Below are 20,661 nucleotides of genomic sequence, written 5' to 3'. Positions count from 1 at the left end.
AAGTGATGTGCAGAGGTCTAAAGTGACTGTCCAATGTGACATAGCTACTAAGTGACCAACTATGGATAAATGTAGAGATTGTGACTACAGATTTATATTTTTAAGAATTATTCTATCCTGGTTCACTATTTGCCAGCAAAGAAGTTGTGTAGGAGACATAGAGATTATTGTTTAAGTGGTAAAGCAGGACACTGCTCCTAGTTGCCTCAGTATTTTCTCAAAGAGTCTTGCTAAAGTCAGCAGTCTGTGACTATCACACAGATTGGGAAGACTGCCAGGTCAGAGAAGTCTAGAATTGTAGCTTCTTCCTTTTATTAAGATAAGGAGCAATCACAGTACTCAGAAGTTTACCTATTAGCATGTGAGAATGTGTTTTTATATCACTGGTATGGTTTGGCTGTGTCCCCACCCAAGTCTCATTTTGAATTGAAGCTCCCATAATCTCTGCATGTCATGGGAAGGACCTTGTGGGAGGTAATTGAATCATGGTGGCAGGTTTTTTCCCATGTTGTTCTTGTGATATTGAATAAGTCTCATAAGATCTGATGGTCTTATAAAGGGCAGTTCCCTGCACATGCTCTCTTGCCTGCTGTCATACAAGACATGCCTTTGCTCCTCCTTCATGTTCTACCATGATTTCGAGGCTTTCCTAGCATGTCGAACTGTGAGTCCATTAAACCTCTTTTACTTTATGAATTACCCAGTCTTGGGTATTAATTCGTAATAGCAGTATAAAAGTGAATTAATACAATCACTGTGGCATTCTTCCAAAGTTTTCCAAGTCACTAGGTTATAACAGTCTGGGCCATTGCTTACTACATGTTTGCTATAGGACTTCATTTTCTTTCTTTTTACCTTTTAATCCTAAAACTTTTTCTGGGAAGCATCCTTATTCTCTCTGGTAACTTTTTCCTATATGTGTTTTGAGTTTCCATCAATAACAACTCATCTGCTTTCTAGTTTCTGTACATTATCCACACTGTCCTGGACATTTCAAGCAGTCTTTATTATTGTTAAAGCTGTTATGAATTTATTAATCTTTGTATAATTGTATCATCATTTAGGTAGTAGTAATGGAGAATGGGGAGATGAATGTGCTTGGCTACGCATTTCCAACCATGTATAATAACTTAAATTCCTATAATTCCTGAAATACTGATTCAGATACACATCATTCTTTGAAGAAACCTTTGGACCCTGGAGTATGGAATAAGGAAAAATCTTTCCAGGAAACTTACTTGAAACAGTATTTATGAGAGAGAAATAAACAAATTTACAAACTCAGCACAAAACTAGTGCATATGCTCCTGGAATGCAAACTTCAGGAGAGTACATCTGCCTCTGCTGGATGTACTGTCCACTTGTTATGCTACACTCCACACAACAGAAACTCTATCATTCTACTTTGAGTGAAAGAAGAAATGCCTAGTTCTTGGCCTAAAACCCAATTGCATTTGGCAGCAGATGTATCATTAAATCTTCTTTTTTTTTAATTTGGCCATTTTACTTTATTAGTCTCTATTAGTCTAGACAGCACTTTTAGAACGATGATTCATCTCTTCCCTAAATAAGAAAAAAGAAGGGATCAAATCCAGTAAATAAAATATCTAACCCATCAACGAAAAAGAAAGAATTTATGTCACTACAACTGCCATTGACTTTGATGTATTCTTACTGGAAATTTTACCACAATCTTTGGCTCACTTTTAATCAATTAGATTTCTCCCTACCATGTCAAATGCTTTAATTTAGTTTTGGCATTTAATATACTGGAAAAGCCATTTATTTCTATTTCTATGTATGCCCCTGAATCTATAAACATTATCCCTTAAATTAGTTTTGAATCCAAATTGAAGAATTAGATCACTACATTTGAATTGTTCCTAGATATTTTGTTGGTAATCATAATCAAACTTCATGGAGGAAGCTCTTAGATGATCAGCAGGGATGGTGGCAGGTTGCAGAGATTCTTTTTCACTCACCTCAAGGATGCTGAGAAAATTGTTCACCAGCTGTCCTACTCAATGTTGACTGTGCATATTGGCCAAAGGGAGCTATCACCTAAATTAATAGCTGTTCTTTGCTAGGCTGGGAGGATGTTGTTGTTGCTGCTTTTTGCCAGAATGCAGATACTTTGACACTCAAAACTCTTTTGTCTGCCAGATTCCAAGTAGTGAGGGATATCATTTTTTATTTAGCTTTATTTTTTTTTTCTGTTGTGTGGATCACAAGTAATTTCACCAACTAGAAATGTGAATGAATTGTTGGCTCCATCAGTGATCTCTGTCAGTTCAGTGCCAGTGACATTTAGGCAGAAAGATCTTTTGTCCCCTGATCCTTCCATTTCTAGTGTTCAAAAGAGTAAGGCTTCAGTATGAATAAAAACAGTAAAACACATAAAGCAACTGGTGCAATAATCTTAATAACAAAAAATAACACTGTCACTTTACCCTTCATCTCTTTGCATTGCTTTTTAAAATATGAGTTTCTTATGGCTTCATTTCCTCAAATGTCACTCTTTAATCTTTTTTTATTTCTTATGTTAAAATAATATAATATCCAATATGGCAATTTTCATCACAGAATGCTTTTTTATTATATTTTGCTGCTTGTCTAAACTATTTCTTTAGTTCCCTTTGTCAGATTGAGAGTGAGGTATTTTCTCTGCAACAAAACAATGTATAGTTTAAGAACCTCACAGAATAAATTATTCTGACTATGGACTGATATTTAGATTGAAGCTTTCTTAATGCTCTGTGATAATGTTTGTTTTATATATGCATATTTCCTTTTCCTATTCTTATCTATTGCTACCCTGTGCTTAAAATTACATTTTATTTTACCTAAGCCTATATGATATTTTGTGCAGATGTTCACACCTATTCATTATTTTCTCCCTAAATATGAATTTTATATCTGTACAAAAGGAACCCTTAGGGATTGGAAATAATTATTTTTTTCACTAATGGATCTGCTGTACTTATTTGTATAAAATATTTGGATAACCACACTATTAGAACTAAAATTCCTGTTTGCCTTAATTTTAGTACTACAAATAGAATGTCTGCAAGAATACCATTGGAGACAATTTTATCTCAAAAAATAAATAATGAGGAAAATGACTACAGAAAACACAAATGTAATAATAATTTTAATAGCAGCAATAAACATATACACTGCAGCTTGAACAACAATGGGTATTGGCTTTTGTAGCAACAATTGATTGTTTTTTTTCTTCCAACTGGAAAATAAAAGACTAGAAGAAGTTCAGAAGACAATTTTTTCTTTTTTCATAATGAACCAATCCAAGAAACAAAAGCCATATTTTCCCATAGGATTACGAGTTTTTAAAGTGGTCATACTATGTGTAAATATCTTTTCCTCTGTCTCACCTCAGAGTCAGACCATTAGCAGGAATTCATAACTAGGACCTGTGTACATAGCATAAATCTGTTTGTTTATTGGTTGTTTAATTTGTGCCTTGTTCCAGAAAAGATTTTTTAAAAAACACTTAAAAAGATACACATAAGATACAATTATATAATATATATTAGGAACAAAATAGTAAAGAAAAAACATAAAATAGAGCCAGACATTAGGTTAAAAATTAATGACACAATCAACCACACAGTTCATGTTAGTAGGCTTATGGCAATTATTGAGGACCCTCAATAGGAGGTTCTGAAATAAAGGATCTATTTTATCTATTTGTGTATTTTTTTACATATTGAAGGTGTAATATCAAGAAAAAATGCTTTTCTGTAATTTGAAAATCTTGGATTCAAGTTTGAGTTTAACAACTGTTAAAAGAAAAACCTTAGATAAACTTAACAGAGTCTAATTGAGCAAAGAACGATTCATGAATCAGGCAGCACCAGAACCAGAATAGGTTTAGAGAGACTGACTGTGCTGTGTGGTCAAAGAAAATCTGTGAACAGAAAAAGAAAAGTGATGTACAGAAAACAGAAGCGAGCTACAGAGAACAACTGGATTGGTCATAGCTAGGTGTGTGTCTTATTTGAACATGGTTTGAACATTTGTCTGCCTTTGATTATCGGAAACTCAGTGATTAGTACAAGGGTAGATTACAGTCTGTTTACACATCCAGTTAGGTTACAGAGCACTATGTATGGAGCAACCTTTAGGCCAAACTTAAAATATGCAAGAAGGCAGCTTTTGGCTAAACTTAACACCACCCAAGGAAATAGAGGAAGTTATAAAGCAGTCAAGAAAGCATAGAGTTTTCTATGTCTCTTTTAAATAGCTTATATTTTGAAAATCTGAGATACGTATTTTAATTGAAAAGAATATTTTAAACACATCAATTCAAAGGATAAAATTATCTATAATTAAATTATGGGGGTGATGCACAAAAAGTAAAAAACCCCCAAAAAATAAGTAAAGAAAAGTTCAAGAATGACATACTTTGAAATGCTAACAGTTTTTACTTTGGGTGAAGTGTGTCTTCTACAATGAAGATGCATTCATTTGTAACAAGAAATAACTAATAAATTTTTTTTCATAAAACTTAATTTTCATAGCTTTGGCATCCAGATGATATAGAATATATAATAAAACTGAATACATATAGACCACATACACAAACTCAATAAAATGACATGCAGTATAGCATAAACAAATATGAAATTTGTACATATGTCATATTTTATCTTCAGGTCAACTTTTCATTATTGTAAGATTTATTATCCCAATTTTATAGTTGAATTCATCCAACTGCCTGTTCAGCTTTTCAACTTGGATACCTAGTTAGAAATCTCAATCTCAAAGTACATTAAAAAGTGAACCTTTGATATTTGGCCTTCTCCCCAAATGGTTTAACCCACAGTCTTCCCCATCTCAATTGCTTTGACTCCATTGTGTCATTTAGCCAAAAATATCAGTTATTCTTGACTCTCTTCCTTATTTCCATTCCACATTTAATCTACAAGGGAATCTCATTTTCTCTATCTTGAAAATACAGTCATATTTTGCCCACTTCCTGTTACTTATATCACTATCACTTTAACCTCAGCCATCATCATCTCTTGCCAGATTCACATAATATATTTCCCAAAAGGTACCCCTGCTTCTAACCTTGCCTGCCTATAATGCAATCTAAACAGAGCAGTCAGAGTGATTGTTTTAAAATGCAAATCACATCATGTCACTCCTCTACTCAGGATATGTGAGAAACCTGCAGTTTCTCCTGTTTTATTGAATGGAAAACAGAATCCTACAATAAACTAGAAGCCTTCCAAGTTCTTCTCTCTGTCCTCATTGTTTCTCTGACCTCATTTTCTCTTTCTGGCCTGCTCATTTTATTCCAGACACATCTGACTCTTTGCTTTTTCAGGGCCTTTGCATAGGATGAGATTTCCTTTGCTGAGGTTGTGTGTTCCCCAGGTAGATAGATGGCAAACTCCTTTATCTCCTTTAGGACTTTTCTAAAATATTGTCTTTGTAATGAGGCCTAACCTAACAACCAAAGTTAGAATTGCAACCTGTCCTGATTCCCTCATCCCCTTTATTCTATTTTTTAAAATCACACTTAGCAACTTACAGTATGTTATATAATTTACTTATTATTTACTTAGTATATTTTGAAATGTCTAGGTGTCTGTTTCCTCCTCCTAGATTGTAAGGCTTTTCTTTGTTCATTGTTGCATTTCAAGCATGGAGTTGGCACTTACTAAATTTTTCTGAATTTTCTTATGCAAATTTTGGTTTTAGAAAGTTTAAATGTCTTGCCCCAATTCAAAAGAGACAGATTTAAATAGCTCTTAATTCAGGTCCTTTCAATCTTTTAACTGTTCTATAGGGCTATAATTAATACCTTAAGAAAGGTACAAATAATGAAGAAGAATTATGCTCAGTAGGATAAAGTCAAGAAATGTTACCTGAGGGAGTTACTGACCTTGGAGGATGGAATGAATTCCAAGTTAAAGCAAGGGAAAGGGCATTCTAACAAGAAGGAAAAGAATAAGCGGAAGCATACATGGAACTGTTCAGGAGATGTGGCTGAGAAGCAGCTCATGGGCTGGATAGATCAGAGTATTGGGGGCATAAAAGACTAATGGGAAATGAGGCACAATTGGTTGGCTACTGCTTGCTGTGGGGAGCCTTGGACACTAGGGTGACAACTTAGTATTTCATTTAGTAGTCACTGTAAAGCCATTTGACATTTTCAAGCAAGGAGGTGACACAATTGAAGATAAGCTTTGGAAAGATCAATATGTCACTTGAGAGTAGAATACATTGGAGTTTGAAAAGGATAGGTAGGGGTCAGTTAGAAAGCTATTATGGTTGTCCAAGTGAGGAGTAATGAGGGCTTCTGTGAGGACTGTGTAAGTGGGAGTGGAAAGAAGGGAAGAGGTACAACCTTGTGAAGGCACAATGAATAGAAGGAAGTGGAAGGAATATAAATTGGCAACTAGTATTAGGAGTGTGAGAAGAGAGGCTAAACATGATGACAAAGGTTTTAAACTAGAGTGAGTGAGCAAATAGAAAATTACAAGGAGCTAGTTTAGGAGGATCTGTTATGTCCTCTTTCTAGATGCTGCACTAAAACTACTGAGAGATCAGGTTTGCAAAAAAACAAAAAACAAAAAGCCCTCCATTTGACCTGGAGGGCAGCAGTCCTCCTCCCAGCATTCTTCTGTGTCCCCATTCACTTATATAAGTGTTCCATCCACTTATATACTGTGAATAGAAAAGTGTCTTTTATGTGATTGTTTTCAAGCTCTGGTATAGTTCACTGGGTGCATAAGATGCAAATTTTATCCTCTAACACATAGGAAAATGTTTCTAGGGAATTTGAGTTCCTCTGGGGTGTGTGTGTGTGTGTGTGTGTGTGTGTGTGTGTGTGTTTCTTAATGCATTGTAGTTGAATGTATCAACCCCAATCTCTGTCCCTAACAGCACTTGTTCTTATGGCGTATTAACTTAGCTGTAGTAGCCTTCTCCTTGATGCCTCTTTTTATTACCTTGTTCCACCTCAGCTAGGTCAGGACAGGACTACAAAAATACCTTAATTGCTACGGTGATGGGAACTGAATTAATCTATAGCAGATGAATGAGGATAATAAAATCATTTTCTTTTCTCTCAATGGTCTGTGCAGCATCATCTCTTCTGATACACTTCAGTGTCTGACCTTTTAAACTGACAGGATGTTCACTGCTGAGGCTTTTTAAAGACATCTATCTCTCCACAGAAAAATGGAAGCCAGACATCCAAGACCGACTTATATTTGTCTGTGAATCAAGCTGTCATTTTTGTTCTGCCAGAGTCTGTTATCACGTCTGGACAAGTAATTATTCTCTAGGTTAGGTTCTTACAACCTTGAATTTTTAGGAAAGTCCTTGAGACTGAAAGCAGTCACTCTCTTACTGCTACACAGTTCATGTATATTGGTGAGTTATGTGGTGGCTTGGCAGCTATTACTGCTATTAAGCATTTAGTCTATTAAGTACACAATTCTTTTAACTTTGCAAGAGCTTCTAGCTTCCATCTGTTTCCTTTATTTATTAAAATCCCTATTTAGTTCTCCTACGGCATTTAGGCAACTGGTAGTACATTCCCTAAAGAGTAAGTGTAAGCTGGGACATTGAAGGACATAATGGAGCAAGAACAATTCACAAGCTTCTTTAAATTCCTCATATAACCCAGATAGAATCATGAAGTGGCAAAAAAGAGGGTTTGCAACTTTCCTCTTTCTCTACTGGAAATAAAGGAACCTTGCTACATATTGCTAAATGAAACATGGGCGCAGCAACATCAGGTGGAGTTGGCGACAAAGAACAGGAGGGCCCAGATTCATTTGCAGATGTTGGAAACACACTTCAGTACTATGAACATGAAATTTAATTCAGAGTGATACAGCTCATCTAAGTTGCTAAGCATTTCCATATCAAGTGAGAATTCAAGAGTTTCCAATGAAAACCTTAGGTCAGATTTCAGGGGAAAAAGTCCTCAGTGAGAGATTTAATAATGTATAAAGAGGCCTGCACCTCCTACAGAATTCTGTTTGAAATAGTGAATATCTAGAATAAAATTCTCATTACCTACTTCTTGGAAGAGAAACCATTTGCAGGCAGTTAGACAGTCGCTCAGTCACAGATATTTTGTAGTGTGAACCTAAGTTTGGTTGTTTGATAAAATTTTGACTATATTTTGAAAAAACTTTCCTCCTTTATCATGCTCATTTTTCCTTAGAAAGTCACATTCACAGGCAGAAGCTCACTCTACCCCTTCCTGCTCTCTAGCCCCAATGACCCTGCTCCTGAGGATGTCATGATCAGTAGGAACTGGTACATTATCCAGAAATTGAATCTTTAAAATGTCATCAATAATATAAGGTCATGGCTCAACACCCAAAATAAAGATTGGAAGGGACAGGAGGATTGAGAGTGACAGCAGGGGGCTCAGACCACACTGGAGATGGATAGGAATGAAGAGGAATACACGCTTTCTATTTCTGAAGAATGACAGCACAGACAAAGGGGCTGCATAGATCCTAGTGCACATCTTCATCTCCAAGTGATAGGTTACCTTGACTGCTCACCTTCTCTTCATATTTCAGGATGAATTACAGTCATTTCCTCTCCTGTCATTTATGCATGAAAGACCCAAAGAATCTGTATTATTAGGTAAAACACTATTAACACAAAATATACTTATAACACGATCACTAGTTTTTCCTATATGGATGTCAGAAAGGCACTAAATTTAAGGAAATCAGACTGCTTCTAAGAATTGCACTTTCTTTTGTAAAATCTGCTTCCCTCTTTAGCCTTGGAAATAGCTATTTTGTGTTGAGAGAGCCTCATTTGAATACTTTATAATAAAACAAAGAATATAGGACACTCCATTTATTAAAAAGATTCACATGGAACATGACTACTATTATGAGTATCTTTATAAATGCACCTATTTGACAGCAGTTATTCAGTGATAGCAGTATGACACAGGTACATCCTTTTCAGCACTTCCTGGTCCCCAAGGTTGCATCACTTGTGTGGCATTTGTTGCAAGGATAACTTGTGTCCCTCATTTCTACTTTTCCTTATGCCTCTTTCACTTAGGACTAGAGAAAGAACAGCTGCCCCTTCACTGGCTTTTTTCTTAGTCTTTGGACATATAGAACAGTGATTTTGAATGCTTTACCATTTGTTTGCAGATCAATTGTTGAGTTTCCAATATTAAAGGGCTCTCATTATTTCTCAAAGTAATTTTTGTCTACCAATATGTGGAGCCAAAACAAGCAGGAAATTCTACGAACAATTTTGTTTTCTGTACCATGTAATCTAAACAATTTGAGGAAAGAAACAATTTTTAGTTGTCTTTTAGGCTTAAATTGTGTGAGATTAAAAGAATTCTTCTTAATTTTCCCATTCTATAAGCTTGTGGTTAAATTTTTTCTAAATATTGTACTCTGAAGGCCTTAATTATTCAGAAAGAAAATTCAATTTCTTTAGGAAATTATCTTCCTCTTTCTTAGGAATCTGAACTTTGCCAAACAGAAAGAATAAATAGGAAATGAGGTGTCTTTTTGAAACAATTGGAAAAGCCAGAATGCCATCTTTCAACTTGCAGTGTGCATTACCAAATGGAAACTGTTTTCTACAAAACATAAAAGGTTATTTTCCATGTGTTACTTGGCTTAGTGCTTGAAAAAAAAAAACATTTTGTATTTAGAAAAAAAAATTATTAAATGAACTCCACAGCATGTCTCATCTAATGCTCAGAAAAGTGCTCTATTTTTGAATAAGGGCTGGGGAGTGCAGCAGTTATACATGAGATGGGTATAAACAAATATGCACCTTGAAATAACATATACTGGTTGGCATTACAGAAATAATGAAACTGTAAAATAAGCTTCAGGATAGAGTTCTCTAATAGGCAACTTCAAAAAAAAAATATTTTTTGCAGTTGAAAGCTGTTTTCAGAAAACTGGAGGCACAGAGTAAATGTTATCCCAAGGTCATTACGTCTGAGTTCTGCTCTCAATTTGGGTGCTGTATTCTTTCTTTTTGAACTTTTTCCCTGAAATATGGGGATGTCTAGGATTCAGTTGTTTTAGGACATTGGCAAACCGGTTACATCTACTGTGTTTCATGCAGTGTGTTTGTGGTGAGATTTGAGCCCAGTGTCCTCAAAAGGTGTTTCACTTGAGCTGTCTGGATTCAAAGAAGTTCTTTTAATATACATCACTGACTTTTAGTTAAAGCTGTCTATTATTCTGGCTGCTACCTAAGACTATTGTGTAACCATTGCCCTTGGTTTGTGGAAGGACATGTCTGTCTTTGCTCTTGATCATACCATCTGCCCACAGAAGGAAAATTTCCAGGCCAGTAATTATGTTTTGCAACATCCACATTTTTACCATCCCCACTACATAGCAGGCAAAAAATCTACTGTTAGTTCACAAAGATAACTGTTTACAATTCCGTCTTTTCTGTTGGGGATTGAGCCCTTGGCAGGTGGTGGCTCTTTGGAGAGGCTGACATTTGGGATTTCCCTTGCCAAGGTAGAGGCAGGGTCAAAAGGCCTAGGGAAGTTCTTGACTGAACAGCAGTGACATCCTAGCAGTGTGGACATTGCACTAATGCCACACAAGCAATCATTACAGAAATTCCCTTCTTATCTTTTACAACATCACCACTATGCTGAAGTGCTGACTCCTGAAAGCTAAAGACATTTTCTGGACAGTGCTACCCTGAATACAAAATACTTCAGAATGCCACCCCCTGCAACTTAAAACCCAGCTCCAAACAAATAGCTCTACTCCAATCAAGTCAGAGGAAGTTAGTCAATATCTCTCTCTCCATGACACTGGGGATTTTCTGGTAAGTCATAATTCAACCGTTTGTTAGAGGGGAGAAAAAAATGTAAATTAAAAATCTCAGCCAAGCCATTCCCAGCAGCAATAACCAAACTCTCTGCTGGCTAAACAAGAGGCCACCAGACTGCTATCAGAACCTCTCTGTTTGCTATCAGTTTAGACCACAATTAATTTAAAATTTCTGCTTCCAAAGTAACGTAAGGGAATACAATAATCCCAATTTACTTTTTTAATAAGAAGCTTACGTGGAAAGAGCCCACAGGAATGCTCAGCCCGGGCCAAGGTAATTCTCATCATGAGGAGAGGTGCCCATTTAAAATGCACAGTCACAGGGCAGCCAGCGTCTCTTCCCAGAATGCTTCCTCTGGGCTTAAGTAGATTCTTTTATCTATTTTTCTCTTTTTGTTTTTTAAAAAAGTAAAATTGGACTTGCAAACACTAGCAATAATTTCCTTAGAAAAGCAGGTCTAAAAAATCAGGAGTCCGTGTTTAAAGAATACTCTCCAAAAGCTATAGGGAGCAGAGGAATTAAGGAGCAGATCATAAAATAAAACACGGAAAACATATAAAGCATCCAAATAGGAGACAGAATCTCCCTCCATGAACAGTTGGACATATCAGCCATAGTAGAGCAGAGCTGGGCAACTGGATGTATACAGGGAAATGGGGGCAGGCATCTGAAGTGAATGCTCCAACAGTCCTTGCTCAAGAAGGTGGGTCAGCAAGAACCCACCATGGGTCACAGGTGGCATCTGAGAATGTACAGATTTTGCCTGGTACTCTCTACTACCTGGGCTAACCAATGAGAGCAAAACAGGGTCTTTCTGTGCATGCCAGAACTAGTGTAGCAGGAAAATTATTCAGGTTCGTTCTTAGGCATATCGAACAAGAAATAGAGCTAATGAAACTTGGTGCAAGATGGAGGCATTGTCACAAAAACAAGTTTCCGGTGAAATCCTAATGCCTATATTTAATGGGCAGCATTTTTATTTGACCCTTCTGTGGATGATGACAATCACATCCCTTGTTTCTATGACAACAGAGTTTTCGGTTTCTCTTCCCATCCTTTGCCTATACTCTGTCTCCTTCAGTCTGTACTCCTATATAGCCATGTTTAAGTGTTTCCAAGAGGTCCCTCAGTGGCTGTCATTCTGTCACGCATGCTCCACTCCCCTATAGGTTTATCAGCAATAAATAAATGACTGTCTAATAAATTCCCACCCTTTTGAAAGCATTGTACTTACATAACCAAAAATTTGCCAGAAATCTTCACCTGCATTTCCTAAAGGCATTTGAAATTAATCATCATATTTAAAAGTAAATTTATACTCTTCAGTCTTTCTGGGCAAACTTGCCTTTCTCCTTCGTTTCTCTGCACAGTTTTCACATTGTCATCTGCTGTGGAAAGAATCAAGTCTCCCCTAAATGTGTATGTTGAGGACCTAAATGCTCAATCTGATGGCATTTGAAGATGGAACCTTTGAGATATTATTGGGTTCCATGAGATAATAAGGATTAGGTTTTTATGATGGGATTAGTGATATATGAAATATATCACTTATAAAAAAGATATGAAAGACCTGCTGTCTCTTTCTCCCTACATGGGCTGAAAGAGGAGATCATGTGATTGTACAAAATGGCAGCTGTCTACAAACCAAGAGAATTGGCCTTAGAAAAACCTTGGCCTTAAACTCTTGGCCTCAAATACTGAGAAATAAATTACTGTTGTTTCAACCACTCAATATGATATTTTTATATGGCAGACCATGCTGACTAACACCATCCTCAGTCCCCTGTGATAGAGACCAAACATTAATTTCAGTTTCTTTTCCCTTCCATATTCAACCAACTTCTATATTATTGACTGTACCTCTCTGATTTGCAAATTTGCCCTCTTTCCTCCAACTTCATTGCTTCTTCTTTAATTCAAGTCATATTATAGATATATGTTATATATGTTAAGAACTAGTAAAATACAGAACATCACAATGATATTAAATTAACAATTAATATTAGAAATTAAACATTTTTAAGTTTGGAAATTGAAAGCACTCTTCAAAAAGCAATGAATTAACAAAGTAATCACAGCAAATATATATGTTTTAAAGTTAAAAATGAAGGAATTACGATTTAAAAGTTGTGGGAGCCATCTATTAAAATTTATTTAAAATAATTACAGTATTTTAATATAGTCAGCAAAATAGGAATATGATGCTTGGGGATGTACAATTAATCTGGTATAAGATGATATGGTAGAAGATAAAATTAGAAAATAAGACAATTTTCTGTCTGGTGATCATACAACGAAGCATTTGTTGTCATCGTTTTAAAGAACACAGAATTATTCAGACTTTGCCCTAAAGCTATTGGTAAGACATTGAAGTGCATGGCATGGTCAAATTTGCATTTTGGAAAAATCAATCTGTTGCCATTGTGGAAGACTGAGAAGTATGTACCTGAGTTGGGGGCAGTGTAAAGGAGGAGGGCAGTCAGAAGGCAGAGATAATTTATGGGGCTATCAAAATAGTCCAGATAAAATTTAATGTGCCCTGAATTTGGCCATGCATGGTGGCTCAAGCCTATAATCCAAGCACTTTGGGAGGCCGAGACAGGTGGATTCTGTGAGGTCAGGAGTTTGAGACCAGCCTGGGTAATGTAACAAAACCCCACTCTACTAAAAATACAAAAATTAGCCAGGTATGGTGGCAGGTACCTGTGATCCCAGCTACATGGGTGGCTGAGGTACAAGAATTGTTTGAACCTAGGAGGCAGAGGTAGAGGTTGCAGCGAACTGACATTATGCTACTGCAATCCAGGCTGGGTGACAGAATGAGACTCCATTTGAAAAAAAAAAAAAAAAAAAATATATGTATATATATGTGTGTGTGCATATATATATATGCACACACATATATATTTGTATTTATATAATAGCATTTGTGCATATATATTATGTATATATTTAATATTGCATATATTAAACATATATGGTGTATATATTACATATATAAATATATATTATATAAAACATATATATTATATACATTAATAGCAAAAATAAATTGTACAACAAACCCCTGTGACATGAGTTTACCTACATAACAAATTAGCATATGTTTCTCTAATCCTGTGGTTTTTTTTTTTTGTTTGTTTGTTTTTTTGAGACGAAGTTTCGCTCTTGTTACCCAGGCTGGAGTGCAATGGCGCGATCTCGGCTCACTGCAACCTCCGCCTCCTGGGTTCAGGCAATTCTCCTGCCTCAGCCTCATGAGTAGCTGGGATTACAGGCATGTGCCACCATGCCCAGCTAATTTTTTGTAGTTTTAGTAGAGACGGGGTTTCACCATGTTGACCAGGATGGTCTCGATCTCTTGACCTCGTGATCCACCCGCCTCTGCCTCCCAAAGTGCTGGGATTACAGGCTTGAGCCACCACGCCCGGCCTAATCCTGTGTTTTTTTTAAAGGAGCAGAGAGGTTAATAAGCAAGAAGGGGCAAGAAGGAAGGGAGAAGAAAGAAGCTCCCCTGTACAGAGATGGAGGTGGACTCCAAAGCTGAGAGAGGGAACCCCACCTGCCATAGATACCAGCTAGGTATATATACAGAGGCTGGATGAGGCAGTGTCTGATTTGGATAGGGCTCAGAGGATTGGTTTGACTAGGCATGTCATTCCCATAGCCTGCAAAAAAGCTGGCCCTACCACCCTAGCCTTTTAACATGCAAATGCAGGGCACCATGATGTTCTATACTCGTGGGGATATGTGAGGGCTGCCATGTTGCTAGGAACATTTTGGGCAAGAGCAAGAAGACTGAGGGAATCACCATGTTGGACCCAGTTTCTAATGGCTTCCAATTGCATATCAAATGTTGCCGGCCTGGCTTTAAGAGGAAGGACTTTACAAGAAACTTTTCTGCAGATGCTTTAATAAACAAAAACTTCCTAAGGACCCCATTTTCTATCCATCTGTCTAAAATAATTTCTTAATAACTCCTACCACATTCCTCCCTATGGAGATGCCACACTAACTGCTGTTGGGGGTTTTGGGTGATGACTCTTTCTGGCTACTTCCTGCTGAAAAGGGGCATCCAATGGGGAACAGCAGCTAGGGCTACTCCTGGGGTCGATCTGAGAATCCTCAGAAGAATGGAGGGTCTATGTGTGGTTCAGTTTATAGGACCGTTTGGAGTTTGATTGCTTCTAGGTGAGAAGAAACAATTCTAGTTATAGTATTGTGTATACAAAGTCCAAATATCAGTACAAGACATATGAGCAAGAGAGAGCTTGATAATGGGGTTAGCCAATTCCATAAGGGAGACTGGAATTTATTAAAGACAGATTGTAGTCACTCAGAGCTGAAGCCAGCATTTTCCCTGAGCCTGTCAATAATTTTGATTTGATTTTTAAGTACCTGTAGATTTTCCATTACTTTACTAGAGATGTTAATCCAAAAGCTGCATGTTTCATTTAAAACTCCATCACTAAACCCAATAAAAAGTCCTAGCAGACTCAGTGATAGTAAAACTTTCATGCTTCCTTTCCGTTAGTAACTATTATCCCTGCTATAAGTATAATAATTAAGCAAAATACAACAGTGATGGAAACTCTCTATTTAGTATTTCAGTTAGAAGGTGCTACTGTGTGTAACCCTATTAAATAATAGAGTATAGCAATTTCCATAAGTGTAGTGTGGTAGATAATTTCCATCTGAAATTTTACTTGTCAAAATATAGAATTCCTCTTTGGGTGTCTATGAAATTCCTTGGTTTTATTTTCCTAAACAAAGAAACCTCCAGGTATGAGCACCCTACTCACTTTTATTACCCCGCAGAATTTGCAGGATAATTGCACAGAACTAGCATATTGATCCAGATTTTTATATTACCCATACCTTATTTTTTCTTCCAAGCTGCAGAAGATCACTACTTGATTCATAGGAACAAGCAGGGTCTAAAATGTAGACGAAAGCTTGGAAACAATTAATGAGATTAGGACTTAACAACAAATGCATGATAAGCTTTGGAGTACAATTTTCTCTCTAGTCCTCATTTTTGGTAAAAACAAATCATGATTGATTATGGATTGATTATTTGCATAAAATGCAGCAAGAATGATTATTTCTACATAGGCCTTTGGATTGGCTTTGATGAAACTCTGTTTCACAAGAAATTTCAGGTAAGATTATTGAAGCCAAGCCCAGCCATGAGTTTGTATCCTCAAATACCTGTGAGTTGGGTGATCCACTCCTCTTAAGCTCCCAAGATAAGCTTGGAGCTCTGAGACCTGTTTGAAAGTAACATTCTTTACTGAGCACAGGTTGGGAAACCCTGTGCAGGGACTTTATAGACAGAGATGAGGCCAGTTCTCCTCAAGGGGATTTTATTAGCTCTGCATGTCAAGCTTGACTCCTTAAATAGAAACACACTCTTTCAGTTAAAGCCTTGGTAAACTACAGGTATTGATCGACTTACCACCTATGCAACTTACGACCATTTGACTTTACGACCACAATCACTAGCCACGACTGCTCTGCGTCTGGCAGCGCAAACGTTGCCCAGCTGGGCGTACGACAGTGCGGACCAGCTTCCGGCAGCACTACCATCTCCGCGTGCACCATTTCAACTGTACATATAGCCTACTCAACTTACGACCAAATCGTGTTACAACCGGTCCGCAGTCCCGACGGTGGTCTTAAGTAGAACACTAGCTGTAACCAGTTTTTCCAATTGTGTCCCATTGACAAAGAAACATGGATTCTTATTGCATTGATGCAAACCACTATATTGCCATAAGTTAAGAGTACTCATAGATAGTTTCCAAATTCTAGAGGAACCAGGCAGAGAAATAAACATTTTCCAAACTTTGTTCACAGGAGTATACCTTACTCAATTATTAAAGGCCATAGTTTAAAATAAGTTTCCTTGACTCTGAAAAACAAAACAAGGATCTGAAGTATTCCAACCAGAAGTTAAAGGCTTGCTTTAACTTTCTGAGTGCAGTCCTTTTAGTTAGCTCTTGTTTTGTTTGATATTTGTGAACATGTCAGTTCTTTAGGAGTTTCATACGTTCTTTCTCTATTCCAATGTTACAATCTTCAAAGCTGTTAAAAACCTGCATTTGAGAACACCTGTTAAAGTCCTTAATATGGCTTGATTATAAATCATCTTTTGAGAAGGACAATGCAAGACAACAGTTGTTTGCCAGTGGCAACATTTCCAGGACAGTTACAGTTAAAAACATGACTGACAAAGAAGTTTGTTTATATCTGTGGTTTACAATAACTTTACCTTTAATTATGATTGATAGCATTTTAGAAATCCCATACAATTTTTGAACATATATTAGTATTCATCAAAATATAACTTAAAGAAGATTGAGCATCATTTTCGCAATCTCATGTAATTAAACATGTCAAATACTCCTGTTTACCTCTTTTTTGAATGCTTCAGGGGCCCTCTGAACCATCCAAAAAGCCAGGCATTAAGAAGGACAATTCCCAGATTGTCATAAACTATTTTGCCAAAATGATGACTTAAAAGGTGAAAAACTTTCATTAGCTTTTACTATGACATGAAAATCCTGTTTAAAGCCAAATTTTACCCTTGTATTTGTTTGTTAATGTTAACCCTAATTTATTTAAATGCAACTTTATAGATCATTCCATCTAATCCTAACCATCTTGACTGTGAGGTGAAATTTCTGCAAACCTTTTATAACCCTTTTACTAAAAGGCAGATTAGCATTTTAAGATCTCCTTGTTATGCTTTTATTTCATGCATTTCATTGCAGGGCAACCCAAAGCCAATTTGCTTCTTTTGTAATTAGATCATCTTCTAATTACAAATTAGGACAGAGTCTAATCTAATGGGAGTCTCATCTCCCAAATGCGGGGTGGGGATGGTTCCTTATTTTTCAGGTGGCCAAGAGCATGGTTCTCTTGTTTATAACTACTATTAGGCATTTCTTACAGTGTATTTTTTCCTAGTTACTACACACCAAACCTATGTAATTTCTCATACCCCCAAAATTCAAAACCGTCAGATAACACAATGCAAAACACACCAGAGCCTTTGATTTTGAGAGGGAACTATCTGCTTTTAATTCCTGGGGTTTCATGAGGAAAACAGATTTTTTCCTCAAAATGGGGTCTGTGGCAGCTCCTCTGTTTTTCCCCAGGAGTCCCATGCCACCAGAAGTTATGTAGGGCCTTTTATGCATGCATTAAGGCTGGTAAGACAATAAAATGGAGAAAAAATATTCAGCCAACTGAGAAGAAAAGAGCCCTTTTCCAGAAAACAAGATCCAAGAAGAGAAAAACATAAAGGCCTTTTTAATATACCTAAAACTTGAATATTCACTTTTAATTAAGCTGAGCGCTCTTCAAGAAAATCTTGTTAAATCCCTTGTTACTTGACTTTAGCCATGCCAAGCAGTTAAGATTTTTAGCTTTCGAACATTACAAAAAGTAACCTCACAGGTGAAACCAATGAGCCTTAATTAGGTTATGACTTAACCACAGTGTACAAGGTATTTTCAAAGGAGTGATAGATAGCTTTTGAAACTGCATTGCAAAATTGTGCCTGAGACAGTGAAAGAGATCCAACCCAAACAACTTCATTTTGTTTATAGCTCCCAAGCTGTCCTTGCCCATCACTGGGCATAGGCTGAACCAACTTTGGGAGGATCCTGGATTACAGTCTACAGTTTAAAACAAAGACAGTGACAGCTGCTTTCCCAAGATATACTTCCCTCTTGCCTAGGAACCAGACCAAAAAACTAGCCACGGGATTAGAAACCTTGGCCCAGGAGCCATGCAGGTGGAGGCTACAAGATTTTGACCCTCCCTAAACTGTTCTTAAGATCAGTGCTTAAGATATTTTGCTGCCTGGGAACAATGGCTCATGTCTGCAACCCCAGCACTTTAGGAGACCAAGGTAGGCGGATTACTTGAGGTCAGAAGTTTGAGACCAGCCTGCCAATATGATGAAATCTCATCTCTACCAAAAATATAAAAGAGTAGCTGGTTGTGGTGGCACACACCTGTAATCCCAACTACATGGGAGGCTGAGGCAGGAAAATTGCTTGAACCCAAAAGGCATAGGTTGCAGTGAGCTGAGATCTTGCAACTGCACTCCAGCCTGGGTGACAGAGCAAGACTCCATCTCAAAAAAAAAAAAAAAAAAAAAAGATATTTGTAAACTCTGTGCATGATGGATCAGCTGGAACCACCCAGACTGACAAACTAGTTTATTTGATTTTGTGGCCTTCACTCACAAATGTCAGAGACTAAATACTGACGTGGTTCCAGATTATGTTCCCAAGGACATGAAACAAGATGGGGGCCTATAGCAAAGTTTGCTACTGATTGTTTTGTTGGGCTGGCTGAATAGTGGGCTTTTGGGGTCCTAGGCTGCATCCAAACCTAAGATACCCTTTCTTTGACAGAACCATAAAGAAAGACATGCAAAGCACACCAGACTGTCTACAGCTTAAGACCAATTTCACAAATCCTTTTTCATTAATTATAAATTTACAGAGAATATAAACAATTATCCTTATTATCCCTTTTGTCAGTTTGTACAGGGAGAGAGAAGCCAAAAGCCCTAATGGTAAGAAATTTTTACCTTTTTGCTGGCATATTAGGCCTCTGGGCTCCCCTTCCCCTAGCTCAACTTTAAGCCAAACATTTTAAGCTTTGGAAAATTAACTTTTCTCAGGTTGGAAGAACATCATAAAAGAGATATAAGTCATTTTAAACCACGAAAAAAGAAAAAACACCATAGAAAGAAATTCTGATTAGGGTTGTCAACAGGTATTGCCTTTTTTCCTAGTGGGAATGGTGTTTCCCCTATTTCATTGCCTTCCCTATTTTTTCTTTTCCCTTTTGGCCTATGATAGGAGACATATTGCTTATCTCCAAAATTTTCTTCTGCTTGCAGAGCTGCCTGTTTTAGCTGCAGTGAGGGTTTGACTTAGCAGCAACATAACACAACTCTGTGTAAGGTAAAATACCTGAGTTAAATGTTGGAAAGCTTCTGTATACCTATGAAGGTCATCAGAAAATTGGCCTGTCTCCCTTTACTTGCCTAAGGTCCTGCAATAAGGAGAGAACTCGAAGGGGGACCCTCAGATGACTTCCCTGAGAGTGACTTTTTTAATTTTGGGGAATTGTTTTCCCTGGGCCTGCCTGATATGGTTGCTAAAAGAGCTGGGTTGACGTTACAACACTTGCAGAGGTTTAATAGGAATGCCATGCTCTTGTGCCAAAGAAACTAAGTTGCGTTCTTTAAAGTACTGAGGTTAAGGAAGTTTCAGTGTTTCAGAGCACATTCCAGAGGGGTGCAAGCTAAAGATAATTTATTACCCCATTCAGAAAAAGGAGCAAGAATAAAAGCATCCTCTTAGTCTCCTTCCTTTCCATATGACCCAGAGTGGAGACAACAGGGAGCATCCTCCAAATGTCTTACCTTTCTGGTTACTAGATCTTGGCACTTTCTCATATGTGTGCGTGCACATGTGTGCACGCGCGCACACACATGGTTGTAGACACGGTTCTCCAAGCTATGGAACCAGATGTACTAAGTGATGGGGCTAACCACGCATACCTACGCGGCCTTAGCTTATCTGCCTTGTGTACTTTCCCTTTGACTTTCTAGAACCCATGTGATTAGCCTGGCTCAGAGAAAGCCAGATCTCCAGCGAGACTGTATCGCCTTTGGGCAAGGTTCCTTTAACAGAGGCAATGTGCTAGATTGCCTACTATTATGACCAGTGCTAAAGCACTTACCCTTAAAAGAAAACAGTTCTGGTTAACTTTCAAATT

General features: G+C 37.3%; 1 long non-coding RNA gene across 1 annotated transcript; it reads left to right on the top strand.

Annotated features, from left to right (window-relative positions):
- Nucleotides 1-4,227: 4,227 nt before the first annotated feature.
- Nucleotides 4,228-17,141, top strand: LOC116526383. Its single transcript, XR_004258124.1, has 3 exons — nucleotides 4,228-4,240; nucleotides 7,452-7,466; nucleotides 17,043-17,141. It is a non-coding gene; the product is annotated as an uncharacterized LOC116526383 (long non-coding RNA).
- The last annotated feature ends 3,520 nt before the right edge of the window (nucleotides 17,142-20,661 follow it).

The sequence above is a fragment of the Sapajus apella genome, unplaced genomic scaffold, assembly GCF_009761245.1.
Source record: "Sapajus apella isolate SASKATOON/1434 unplaced genomic scaffold, GSC_monkey_1.0 scaffold50, whole genome shotgun sequence".
NCBI lineage: Eukaryota > Metazoa > Chordata > Mammalia > Primates > Cebidae > Sapajus > Sapajus apella.
The sequence above is the reverse complement of the archived record's forward strand: the minus strand, read 5'-3'. Positions and strand labels throughout refer to the sequence as shown.